Here is a 12,318-nt window from a genome sequence, read left to right as displayed (position 1 = left end):
AGAAGCAGCGAGAGAGGGAACACAAGCAGGGGGAGTGGGAGAGGAAGAAGCAGGCTCCCAAGCAGGCTTCCAGCCGAGGAGCCTGATGTGGGGCTCGATCCTAGAACGCCAGGATCACGCCCTGAGCCAAAGGCAGAGGCTTAACGACTGAGCCACCCAGGCGCCCCTGGCATTATTTATTTTTTTTTAGGTAAAACACCTGTCTTTGCTGCATAACTACTACTTAAAAAAAAAAATAGAAATAAACTTCTAGATCTGGATAGGGCCCTACAGAAGTATATCCATACTTCAAAGTGGACTCTAAAATTCCCTGAAATTGATATAAAATTTTTGTTTGTTATATTGTATACAAAACCTCCAAGGTTTTTCTTGGTTCTTAGAGGGGACTATGGAGCCCCCTCCCCCAAAGTTAAGAATCTCTGTTCTAGAGGCTGGACATAGAGAAATTTACGTTGAATTATCAAATTAGAAAGAAATAGAAGATTCTCGCAGTCATAAAAGATGTTAGGGAAAGCTGTCCATTTATACCATAAAACTTCTGAAATGGTCCTGAATCTCAATTTGACATTAAATACATTGGGGAGTGGAGGGAAATCATGTCATACCAAAGAAGTTGAAATTTAGTGAAGAGGTTTCAATCAGTGGTTGCTTTTGTTTCAGATCAAGCCTCAGAGTTTCACTGTACTCCAACATACAAATGAACGCATATATCAATAGGTCTGACCAAGAACAAAATGACCATGTTTTTTGAAACGAATCCATCATCATTCAGAGTCAGCAATACACAATAGTAACTTACATTTCTGTGGTGCTTTATACAGAGCTTCCATTTGCTTTCTTCACGTGACCTTCTCTACATCTCCCTTGGGAAGATTAGGACAGCAGCATCCTCTTTCTTGAAAAAGGAAAGTTCTGGATTCAGTTTGTGAGCTGTGGGACACTCACCAGTTGCTACGGAGACATTTTTCCACAGTCAAGTGCAGGTGTAAAGTTTCTGATACTGCTGGTGAGGGGGACGAGGGTATAATTATGAAAGACAGCGGTGGGGAATAAAGTGTAGTCGGTGGGACGTGGAAGCGAGTGAGAGCTGGAAGGTTGTTTCTGAGGAGGGAAGTGAGAGATACTGAAGAAAGAGGGAAGGTGGCGTTAGGAGACTTCCTTCAGGGGCGACTGACCGACGACACACATGCAGTCTCTGAATCGCAGGGAAAACGACAGGAGAAAGAACCTAGGGGCTCTGTGTAGGCGGACAGAGGTCCTGCCTCAGGCAAGTAAGCTGCCCGGCTGAAGTTCTTCATCTCGAGACGGACTCTTTGACTCAGGGCCCCTCCACCTCCTGCCGCCCTTTTTGTCATGTTCCCCTCAGAGTCGCTCACCACAAGATTACTGGCTCCAATAAGACGCCCAGCCCCATTACGCACCTCAAGAACTCTACGCGCCACAAATTCAAATATGAAGTCTGATGTCGCACCGCCCCACACGTCTCCTAGAGTGAAGGATTGATGGGCCAATCAAAGCCAGAATGGCTCCAGACGCCCAAAGCGGTGGGCGTGGTGAAGGGATGGGGAAGGGTCGATACTCTGTTGCCAAGACGACGGCTTCCGGGTGGGCGGGCCGAGGTGACTTCCTGGCCGGAAGACGAGACTCCGCGGGAAAAGCATCTCTGCTAGATGAATGAGGAGCTGTCGGGCTGAGGCAGTTTCCTCAAGAGTGAAGGCGAGCGTGTGCTAAGGTCACGCCACCGACCTCCGTTTCCTTTACCCTTCTCTGTCACCAAACGATATTCCTGTCCAGTAACAAAGTGCAAGTTGTTTCCCTCAGGTAAGCGTGTGATAACCCTATCCCCTCATTAAATAGGGGTTTACGGAAACTCTAGTCCACTTTGTCACAAGAGGAGCGGGTACTGAAAAGAGAAAAAGGTAAAAATTCAGCAACTTCTTAGAGTGCGGATTTTTTACAGCACTGTACATGTTTTGTAGTTTTAAAACACTGGGTGCAATTCGACTTACTTTTAAATTTAAAATTTTGGTTCTTTCTAACTGCCAAATTCCATCTTAACCTGGTAATGGACAAAGACCTGAATTTTCAAATTTTCTGTTAACAGTCTCAAAGGTTCTCTTAAATTCTTAATCTCCAACAAATCTGAAGGCAGATGGTAAAATGGGCAGGTGCTTTGAGCTTAAACCGTTCCAAGAATCACACTCTTTCAGCTGTCTCCATCTTTCTTTAAGAGAATCATGTTAATCTAAAATAATTGAAGCCAGGTGCTAAATATGGTGCCTTTGGTTCAGACGTGTATCTCATTTGATGATATTGGTCTCAGATAAGTGTTATTTATGAAACTAAAGATTGAAATGATAGAAGAGAAACAAGGCCCTCTAAAGACAGATAATTCTTTTAAAAAGATCCCGTGGCTTTAAAACACACCTTTTAACAAACCATGAAAGTCATTGTTAAATTCTTGTCACCAAAACCTTTAAGAAAATGTAAGCAAAACTTACCTGCTTATCAGGAAGAATTTAGTCCTCTAGAGTTAAGGCAGGGAAGCATTTATGAAAGTTTAGATCTATGTGTTTAGGTTCCTGCCAACCTCTTTCTTAATATTCCATCTTCAGAACTCCCTGCTAATGAGTACTTTTCCAGCAGCGTGGATGAAACACTTTGAATAACTTCCTCAGCTGTAGGTTAGAAATTTCATTAAATAAAAAATTAAATACATTAGAATGCTTAGGTATGAAACATTAATGAACTGTGTAATACATTCTGCAAAAGAGGAGGCACTTAAGAAAACACAGGCCATCTGCATTGTGGAGCCAGCTAATGTGATGAGATTTGATATATAGGCAAGAGATGAAAAAAATGGCCAGAATTTCAAAAGAGAATGTTCAATGAACTGCTTAACTGCCCTCACCCAGGAGAACTTAGAGATGAACCAGAGCATCCTATGGATGTCAGTATTGTACTGAACAAAGTCATTTGGGCTGTTACTTACCTGGCAGGGAAAAAAAAATGCCTAAATTTTATAAGGACTTGGTCGTTAATTTAAAAATATATAGTGACTTTAGGGTTGAGAAAGGAAACTTGAATTCGTTACATGTACCTATAACTTGGAAAAAATATGTTTATTCAAATAGTAAATATATTTGACTTTGCACACTGTTCCTCTCACCTAGATATCCTTTCCCCTCCACTTTGTTGACTCTTATCCTTCAACACCTAGGTTAAATTCTAAATTTTTTGAGATGTAGGCCATAATCAACTCTTACTTCAGACCACCTGTAGAATTATAATCTGCTCCTTATTTGGTTTTGCTTTAGGCCTTGTAATGTTTCTTATTTATGTTGATAAGTGTATCTTAGATATAGTTTGCCTCATCTACTAGATTCTAAGCTGCTTAGAATTGTATTCGCCAGTGTATTTTGATGTAAAAATGCCTAAGATTAATATTAAATATAATTGGTAGCTGTATTAGTTTGCTAGGACAGCCTTAACAAAATACCACAGGCTGGGTGGCTTAAACAACAGAATTTATTTTCCTACAATTCTAGAGGGTAGAAAGTCCAAGATCAAGTTGTTAGCAGGGTTGATTTCATTCTGAGGCCTCTCTCCTTGGCTTATATAGATGGCCATGTTCTGCCTTTGTCTTTGTGTGGTCTTTGCAATGTGCATGTAAACTTCTATATCTAAATTTCTTCTTTTTATTTTTTTAATAAAACTATCCTTTTTTTTTTTAAGATTCTATTTGTCAGAGAGAGAGAGAGCGAGCATGCACAAGCAGGGGGAGCTGCATGCAGAGGGTGAATTGGCTCCCTGCTACGTAAGGAGCTCGATGTGGGACTTGATCCCAGGAACCTGGGGTCATGACCTGAGCATGAAGGCAGTCACTTAACCTACTGAACCACCCAGTTGTCCCTCTAAATTTCTTCTTAAAAGGATACCATTCATACTGGATTAGGATCTATCCTAAAGACTTTTTTTTTTTTTTTTTTTGCTTAATTACCTCTTTAAAGATCTTGTGTTCAAATATGGCTGCATTCTGAGATGCTGGGGGTTAGGACTTCAACAGGAATATGGGGGTTAGGTGGGGGTTGCACACAGTCCAGCCCTTAAAAACAGCCAGCGCTCAAAACGCGGAAAAGGTTGGGAGCAGTTGTCTGTCCCCAGAGTCTGTTCTACTCCCGTTTAGAGCATTTATATAGACATAAATGTGTAATCAGATTAGTGTAAGGTAATAGGAAGTAGTAGAGCCTGTGATAAATCAAGAATATCTGCCTAAGCAAGACATTTAAATTTGTAAACAAAACACACACCCTAGTAATACTGGGCTATCCAAACAAAACAAAGAGACTAACTGGTTTTAGCTTATAAGGCATTGGTTCGCAAAATCACCAGCATGTTATTTAATTTGGAATCTATAACCTTTTATGATAGATACTGGACATATTAAGTGTATTTTTGTATATCCAAAGGCATTTTCCCCAGATCTCATTGGTTCACACATAACTTCATATTGAGTACCTGTTTGTGTTGAAGGAACTTTACTGAGTGCCATGCTGTGATTAAAATTCACAAATTTGGCCTCATATATCCAAGAGTTACAGAGACATCCTATTTTTGAGATAATTTATTAAGTGCATTACTATATATAATTAAGGTTTGTTTTGGTACAGCTTTATCCTGTAAATAAACTAGAACACAAAAAATTACTGTCAGATTATTTGCCCTCATAAGGCCAAGGCTTTGCCCCGAAGTACAACTGTAGAAGACATGAGACATATACGAAGGTAATTATAGTGCAAAATAAAAGTGAGACTTTGAGAGAATTATAGATAAAGTACTGTGGGAAATTAGAGGAGGAAAAGATTTCTTCCAGCTGGGTGTGTTACTAAAGATATTTAATGAAGTTAGAATTAATCTTCCCTACGGCACCTGGTACTTCTAATATAGCATTAATCAATGTATTATATTTGTATATGTTCACATCATTCCCAATACACTCTGAAATATACAAGAATGTCTTAGTCTTTATATGCTCCAATCTAGTGTTGCCCAAAAGTATCAGAGTCACCTGGGGAACTTTTTAAAAATAAACTTCTCAACTCTATTTCTATAGATTCTAATTTGATAGGCCTGGAGGGGTGGTAGAAAATCTATTTTGAAAAGCCTTCTCTCACTTAATGACTCTGATTATCAGCCCCATTTGGAACCTCCTGCCCTAGAGCACCTAGTATATAGTATGCTCTCAATAAATTCTTGTCACATTAAATGAGCAGAGCTGTGACTTAGTAAGATTAATAAGACTCCAGTGTGTAGGATGAATTAGAGTGGAAAATATCCTAGAGGCAAGGAAGTCCTATTACAGATGTCCAGCTAAGAGATTAAGCAGCCCTACACTAGGGTAAAGGCCATAGGAAAGGAGAGAACCAAAAGAGAAACATTGAAAAGGTAGACCAATCTACAGAATTAGATGATACTTGATATAATGCACTAGTTCCCAAACATGGTGTGCCTAAGACTTAGATGGGGTGTTTTTTAAAAAATGGGTTGCAGGAATCTTGTGTGAAATCCTAGTTAATCCAGGGGTGAAGCACATGAATCTGCATTTTTAACAACCCTTACTCATGATTTTGATTTAGCTTATTTAATCTGTTTTAACTTAAGACTTCAGTTTAAGAACACACTGATCTGTTGACCATTGTAAGAAGGCAGATTGAAAAATCTAAAGATTAAATCTTGAGGGACAGGGAGGATGATAAGCCGTTAACAGACACTCACTATTTGGTTTAGAGGAAAATAAAGCTCATCCATGAACCTATTTGACAAGTAAGAAGAAATGCAGCTTAAGAACCTGGGAAAGAGGTAGAGGGTGAAGAAAAAATCCGAAAACCTTTGTAATAATAAAGATTCCTAAGAGAGAGATAAAGGAAAAAGAAGAGAGTCATGGAGAAAATTAGGGCATTATTTCTATTTTTAGAGCTCTTGAAGGAGGCAACATATGAAAGAGAAGGTAGGAAGAAAACTTGGAAAAGCCAAAAATCAAGAGTCTTAAGTAAAGAATATGTACATAATCTAGTGTGAATGAGAATGACAAGTGTTGTGGGGTGAACGTGGAGATCTGTTTGGTACCCTTTAAAAGAGGGAGTTTTACAGAAGTGTGTGGTTTTTATAAGTTGAAAAATAGGTGGCAAGAAAATCTAAGCTAGGGATGATTAAGCATAACTTACAATGTGAAGAAAAAAACATCTGCACCCCCATGTTCATATCAGCATTATTTACAATAACCAGGACATGGAAACAACCTAAGTATCCATCAAAAGACAAACGGAAAAAAAAGCTGTGACACACACACAAAGGTATATTAGCCATAAAAAACAAAACAAGAACATCCTACCATTTGTGACAACAGGGATGGACCTTGAGGGTATTAGGCTATGTGAAATAAGTTAGAGAATGACAAATACTATTTGATCTCACTTACATGTGTACTCTGAAAACAAAACAACACTGAGAAAAGAGGTTAGATTTGTTGTTAAAAGAGGCAGTGGGTAGGGGAAGTACAAACTTCCAGTTACAAGATAACTATTACTAGGGATGTAATGTACATTATAATGACTATAGTTTGCACTGCTGTATGATACATATGAAAGTTAAGAGGGTAAATCTTAAGACTTCTCATCACAATAACTTTTTTTTTTTTTTTTTGCCTATTGTGTCTATAGAAGGTAACTAAACATTGTGGTAATCACTTCACAATATATGTAAGTCAAACAATTATGTTATACACCTTAAACTTGTACAGTGGTATATACCAATGATACCTCAATAAAACTGGAGGAAAAAATGAGAGATTGTTATTATATGAAAGAGGTAACCTAAGAAGATGCTTGAAATCTGTTAGAGATATCCATTTTTTGTAACAATAGAAAATAATCTTTAAGAGCAGGATAAAAGGAAATAAAGAGATAAAAGAACCATGATAATATTAATAGTAAATATGTGTCATTAGCAAACATGGGGTTTTTAAAAATGTTTTTTTTATTTGAATTCAATCTAGTCAACATATAGTATATTATTAGTTTCACGGGTAGAATTTAGTGATTCATCAGTTGCATATAACACTCAGTGCTCATTTTATCAAGTGCTGTCCTTAATACCCATCACCCAGTTACCCCATTCCCGTACCCACCTCCCCTCCAACAACCCTCAGTTTGTTCCCTATAGTTAAGAGTCTTTTATAATTTTCATCTAATTTTTCCTTTGCTTCCCCTATGTTTATCTGGTTTTTTTTTAAAAGATTTTTTATTTATTTATTCGACAGAGATAGAGACAGCCAGCGAGAGAGGGAACACAAGCAGGGGGAGTGGGAGAGGAAGAAGCAGGCTCACACCGGAGGAGCCTGATGTGGGGCTCGATCCCATAACGCTGGGATCACGCCCTGAGCCAAAGGCAGATGCTTAACCGCTGTGCGACCCAGGCGCCCCTCATCTGTTTTGTTTCTTAAATTCTACATTAGAGTAAAATCATATGGTATTTGTTTTTCTCTGGTTAATTTATTTCACTTAGGATAACACCTCCTAGTTCCATCAACATCGTTGCAAAAGGCAAGATTTCCTTCTTTTTGATGGCTGAGTAATATTCCATATATATATATATGTGTATATATATATATATACACACACACACATATATATATATACATATATATATTCCATTTATACACACACACACCACATCTTCTTTATCCTTTCATCTGCCAATGGACATCTAGGCTCTTTCCATAGTTTGGCTATTGTGGATATTGCTGCTATAAACATTGGGGTGCATGTGCCCCTTCAGATCACAATTTTTGTATCCTTTGGATAAATACATAGTAGTGGGATTTTTTTAAGGGCTTTCCTGGATAGTAAGCCATAAAGGAAATGACTAATAAGCTTAACTAAAAGTTTCCTTTTTAAGAAGTAAAAGAGTGAAAGGAATTTCTGGAATAGAGATTTTTAATATAGGTGGTAAAGAAGAAAATTTTTCAAGTAATAGCCTTTCTAGATTTATCAAGAAAATGGTTTTATAAACATCTTGTATGCCAATTTAATAACCTATCCCTAAGTACATAATTAGTATAATAATTTATATAACAGACCTGGATTCAAAACTCAGGTCTGCCTCTTAATAGATGAGTGTACAACCGTGATTAAGACCCTGTTAAATAAAATGGAAATTTATAATACATCATAGCATTAAATGAAATGATACAATGTTAAATATGTGCCTGACATATGGTAAAGATTAAATAATGGTGACTCTTAATTGAGTGACCTTTTGCAAGTTACTTAATTGTTCTGAATTTTTAAGTGTTCTCTCTCAAATAGGAATAGTTATATGGACAAGGATATCCATACAAGGAGGTAGGGTTATCAAGATTAGGTTATTAGAAAATTGGAATTATCAGAGGACCTTGCAATAATGCTTAGTACATAAAAACATTCAGTAAATGGCAAATGCTATTGTTATGTCAAAAATCTGAAAGTAATATCAATTTGGCTCTTGTAAATAATGCTGCTGTAAACATAGGCGTGTGTGTATCTCTTTGAATTAGTATTATTGTATTCTTTGGGGAAATACTATTTTTAACTTTTTGAAGAACCTCCATACTGTTTTCCACTTTGACTGCATCGCTTTGCACTACCAATGACGGTGCACAAGGATTCCTTTTCTCCACATCCTTGCCAACATCCATTGTTTCTTGTGTTGTTGATTTTAGCCATTCTGACTGGTGTGAGGTAAATTCTCATTGAAGTTTTGATTTGCATTTCCCTGGTGATAAATGGTGTTGAGCATTTTTCATGTATCTATTGACCACCTGTAAGTCTTCTTTGGAAAAATGTCTATTCGGGTTTTCTGCCCATTTTTAAATTGGGTTATTTGTATTTCAGATGTTGAACTGTATAAGTTCTTTATTTTGGATACTAACCCTTTATTGGATTTGAAATTTGCGGATACCTTCTCCTATTCTGTAGGTTACCTTTTAATTTTGTTGATTGTTTCCTTTACTGTGCAGAAGCTTTTTCTTTTGATGTAGTCCTAATAGTTTATTTTTGCTTTTGTTTCCCTTGTCTCAGGAGACATATCTAGAAAAAAAAAAAGTTGCCATGGCTGATGTAGAAGAAATTACTGCCTGTGTTTCTTCTAGGATTTTTATGGTTTCAGGTCTCACATTTAGGTCTTTGATCCATTTTGAATATATTTTTGTGTATGATGTAAGAAAGTGGTCCAGTTGCATTCTTTTGCATGTTGCTGTCCAGTTTTCCCAACACCGTTTGTTTTTTTTTTTTAAAGATTTTATTTATTTATTTGACAGAGATAGAGACAGCCAGCGAGAGAGGGAACAAGCAGGGGGAGTGGGAGAGGAAGAAGCAGGCTCACAGGAGAGGAGCCTGATGTGGGGCTCGATCCCATAACGCCGGGATCACGCCCTGAGCCGAAGGCAGACGCTTAACCGCTGTGCCACCCAGGCGCCCCTCCCAACACCGTTTGTTAAAGATACTTTTACTCATTGCAGATCCTTGCTTGCTTTGTTGAAAATTAACCTATAACTGGGTGTATTTCTGGGTTTTCTATTCTATACATATTGATCTATGTTTCTGTTTCTGTGCCAGTACCATACTGTTTTGATTATTACTGCTTCATAATATAACTTGAAGTCTGGAATTGCAATGTGTCCAGTTTTGTTCTTCTTTTTCAAGACTGCTTTGGCTATTCATTGTCTTTGGTGGTTCCATACAAATTTTAGGATTGTTTTTTCTAGTTCTGTGAAAAATGCTATTGGTATTTTGATGGGGATTGCATTAAATGTGTAGATTGCTTCTGTAGTATAGACAGTTTCAAAGTATCCTTCCAATCTATGAGCATTGGATGTTTTTCCATTTCTTTGTGTAATCTTCAATTTCTTTCATCAGTGTTTTATAATTTTCAGAGTACAAGTCTTTCATGGCTTTAGATTTATTCCTTAGTACTTTATTGTTTTTGGTGTAATTGTAAATGGATTTGTTTTCTTAATTTCTCTTTCTGCTGGTTCATTATTGGTATATAGAAGTGCAACATATTTCTGTACATTGATTTTGTGTCCTGCTATACCAAATTTGCTTATCAGTTCTAGCAGTTTTGGTGGAGCGTTAAAGGTTTTCTATATATTTAGTATTATGTCACCTGTAAATAGTGAAAATTTTACTTTTTTCTTACCAATTTGGATACTTTTTATTTCTTTTTGTTCTCTGATTGCTGTGGCTAAAACTATGTTGAATAAAAGTACTGAGAGAGGACGTCCTTATCTTGTTTCTGACCATAGAGAAAAAGCTCTGTTTTTTCCCATTAAGCATTATGTTAGCTGTAGGATTTTCATATATGGCCTTTAGTATGTTGAGGTATGTTCCCTCTAAACTCTGTTGAGGGTTTTTATCATGAATGTGTGTTGTACTCTCTCAAATGCTTTTTCTGCATCTATTAAAATGATCGTAAGGGGGTTTTCTCCTTTCTCTTATTGATGTGATGTATCATGTTGGTTGATTTGCAAATATTGAAACACCCTTGCAATCCAGGAATAAATTGCATTTGATCATGGTGATTTTTTAAATGTATTGTTAAATTTGGTTTGCTAGTGTTTTGTTGAAAGTTCTTGCATCTATGTTCATTAGAGTTATTGGCCTGTAGTTTGTTCGTTCATTCTTTCTTTGTGTGTGTGTGTATGGTCTTTATCTGGTTTTGGTATCAGGGTGGTGCTGGCCTCTCTCTCTTTTTCCATTTTTTAGTGGAATTCACCCCTGAAGCCATCTGGTCCTGGACTTTTGTTGGATGGGAGTTTTTTGATTACTGATTCAGTTTCATTACTAGTTATCAGTATGTTCAAATTTATTTCTTCCTATTTGTTTTGGTGGATTATATGTTTCTAGGAATTTATCCATTTCTTCTAGCTTGTCCAATTTGTTGGCACATAGCTTTTCATAATATTCTCTTAAAATTGTGTTTCTGTGGCTTTGGTTGTAATTTCAACTCTCATTTGTGATTTTATTTATTTGATTCTTTTCTCTTTTTTTTTTTTGATAAGTCTGGTAGAAGTTTATCAATTTTTTAAAGATTTTTTTAAAAAAATTCATTTGAGGGGCGCCTGGGTGGCACAGCGATTAAAGCGTCTGCCTTCGGCTCAGGGCGTGATCCCGGCGTTCTGGGATTGAGCCCCATGTCAGGCTCCTCTGCTATGAGCCTGCTTCTTCCTCTCCCACTCTCCCTGCTTGTGTTCCCTCTCTCGCTGGCTGTCTCTATCTCTGTCAAATAAATAAATAAAATCTTTAAAAAAAAAAATTCATTTGAGACTGAGAGCACATGTACAGTCATGAGCAGGGGAGAGAGGCAGAGGAAGAGGGAGAAGCAGACTCCTTGCTGGGCTGGGAACCTGATGTGGCACTCAATCCCAGGACCCTGAGATCATGACCTGAGCCAAAGGCAGATACTTAACCACCTGAGCCACCCAGGCTTCCTGAGTTCTATCAATTTTACCGATTTTTTTCCCCAAAGAACCAGCTCCTGGTTTTATTGTTCGATTGCTTTTTTAGTTTCTATATCATTTATTTTTTCTCTAATCTTTATTATTATTTTCCTTCCCAAAGTTTTTGGATTGTTTTCATTTTCATTTGTTTCCATGGAATTTTTATTTCTTTATTTCCTGGTTGGCCAATTCATTATTTAGTAGCATGTTATTTAACCTCCATGTATTGGTGGCCTTTCCAGATTTTTTCTTGTGGTTGACTTCTAGTTTCATAGCATTGTGGTCAGGAAAGGTGCATGGTATGATTTAGACTGTCTTGAATTTGTTGAAGCTTGTTTTGTGGCCTAATATGTGATCTGTTCTGGAGAATGTTCCATGTGCACTTGAAAAGAATGTGTATTCTGCTGTTTTAGAGTGGAAAGTTATGCCTATAACTGTTAAATCCATTGGGTCCACTGTGTCATTCAAAGCTCTTGTTTCCTTGTTGATTTTCTGTTTGGAGGATCTGTCCATTGATGTAAGTGGGGTATTAAAGTTCCCTACTAATACTGTATTATTGTTGATTAGATCTTTTATGTTTGTTATTAACTGTGAGGTGTATTTGGGTGGCCCCATGTTGGGGATGTATTTACAATTTTTATACCTTCTTTTTTGATTGTCCCCTTTATATACCATCTTTCTTTGTCTTTTGTTGCAGTCTTTGTTTTAAAGTCTATTTTGTCCAATACAAATATTGCTACTCTGGCTTTCTTTTGACATCCATTTGCATGATAGATGTTTCT

The 12,318-nt window shown here is 37.2% G+C and overlaps 1 long non-coding RNA gene across 2 annotated transcripts in view; it reads left to right on the top strand.

The window, feature by feature from the left end:
* The first annotated feature begins 1,639 nt into the window (after window positions 1-1,639).
* Window positions 1,640-12,318, top strand: part of LOC109490278 — a 125,007-nt gene continuing 114,328 nt past the window's right edge. For both annotated transcript variants that reach the window (XR_002143578.2, XR_004619085.1), the window contains exon 1: window positions 1,640-1,821. This is a non-coding gene — a long non-coding RNA (uncharacterized LOC109490278). The remainder of the gene's footprint in view (window positions 1,822-12,318) is intronic.

The sequence above is a fragment of the Ailuropoda melanoleuca genome, chromosome 12, assembly GCF_002007445.2.
Source record: "Ailuropoda melanoleuca isolate Jingjing chromosome 12, ASM200744v2, whole genome shotgun sequence".
Lineage (NCBI taxonomy): Eukaryota > Metazoa > Chordata > Mammalia > Carnivora > Ursidae > Ailuropoda > Ailuropoda melanoleuca.
This window is presented reverse-complemented; position numbering and strand designations above follow the sequence as displayed.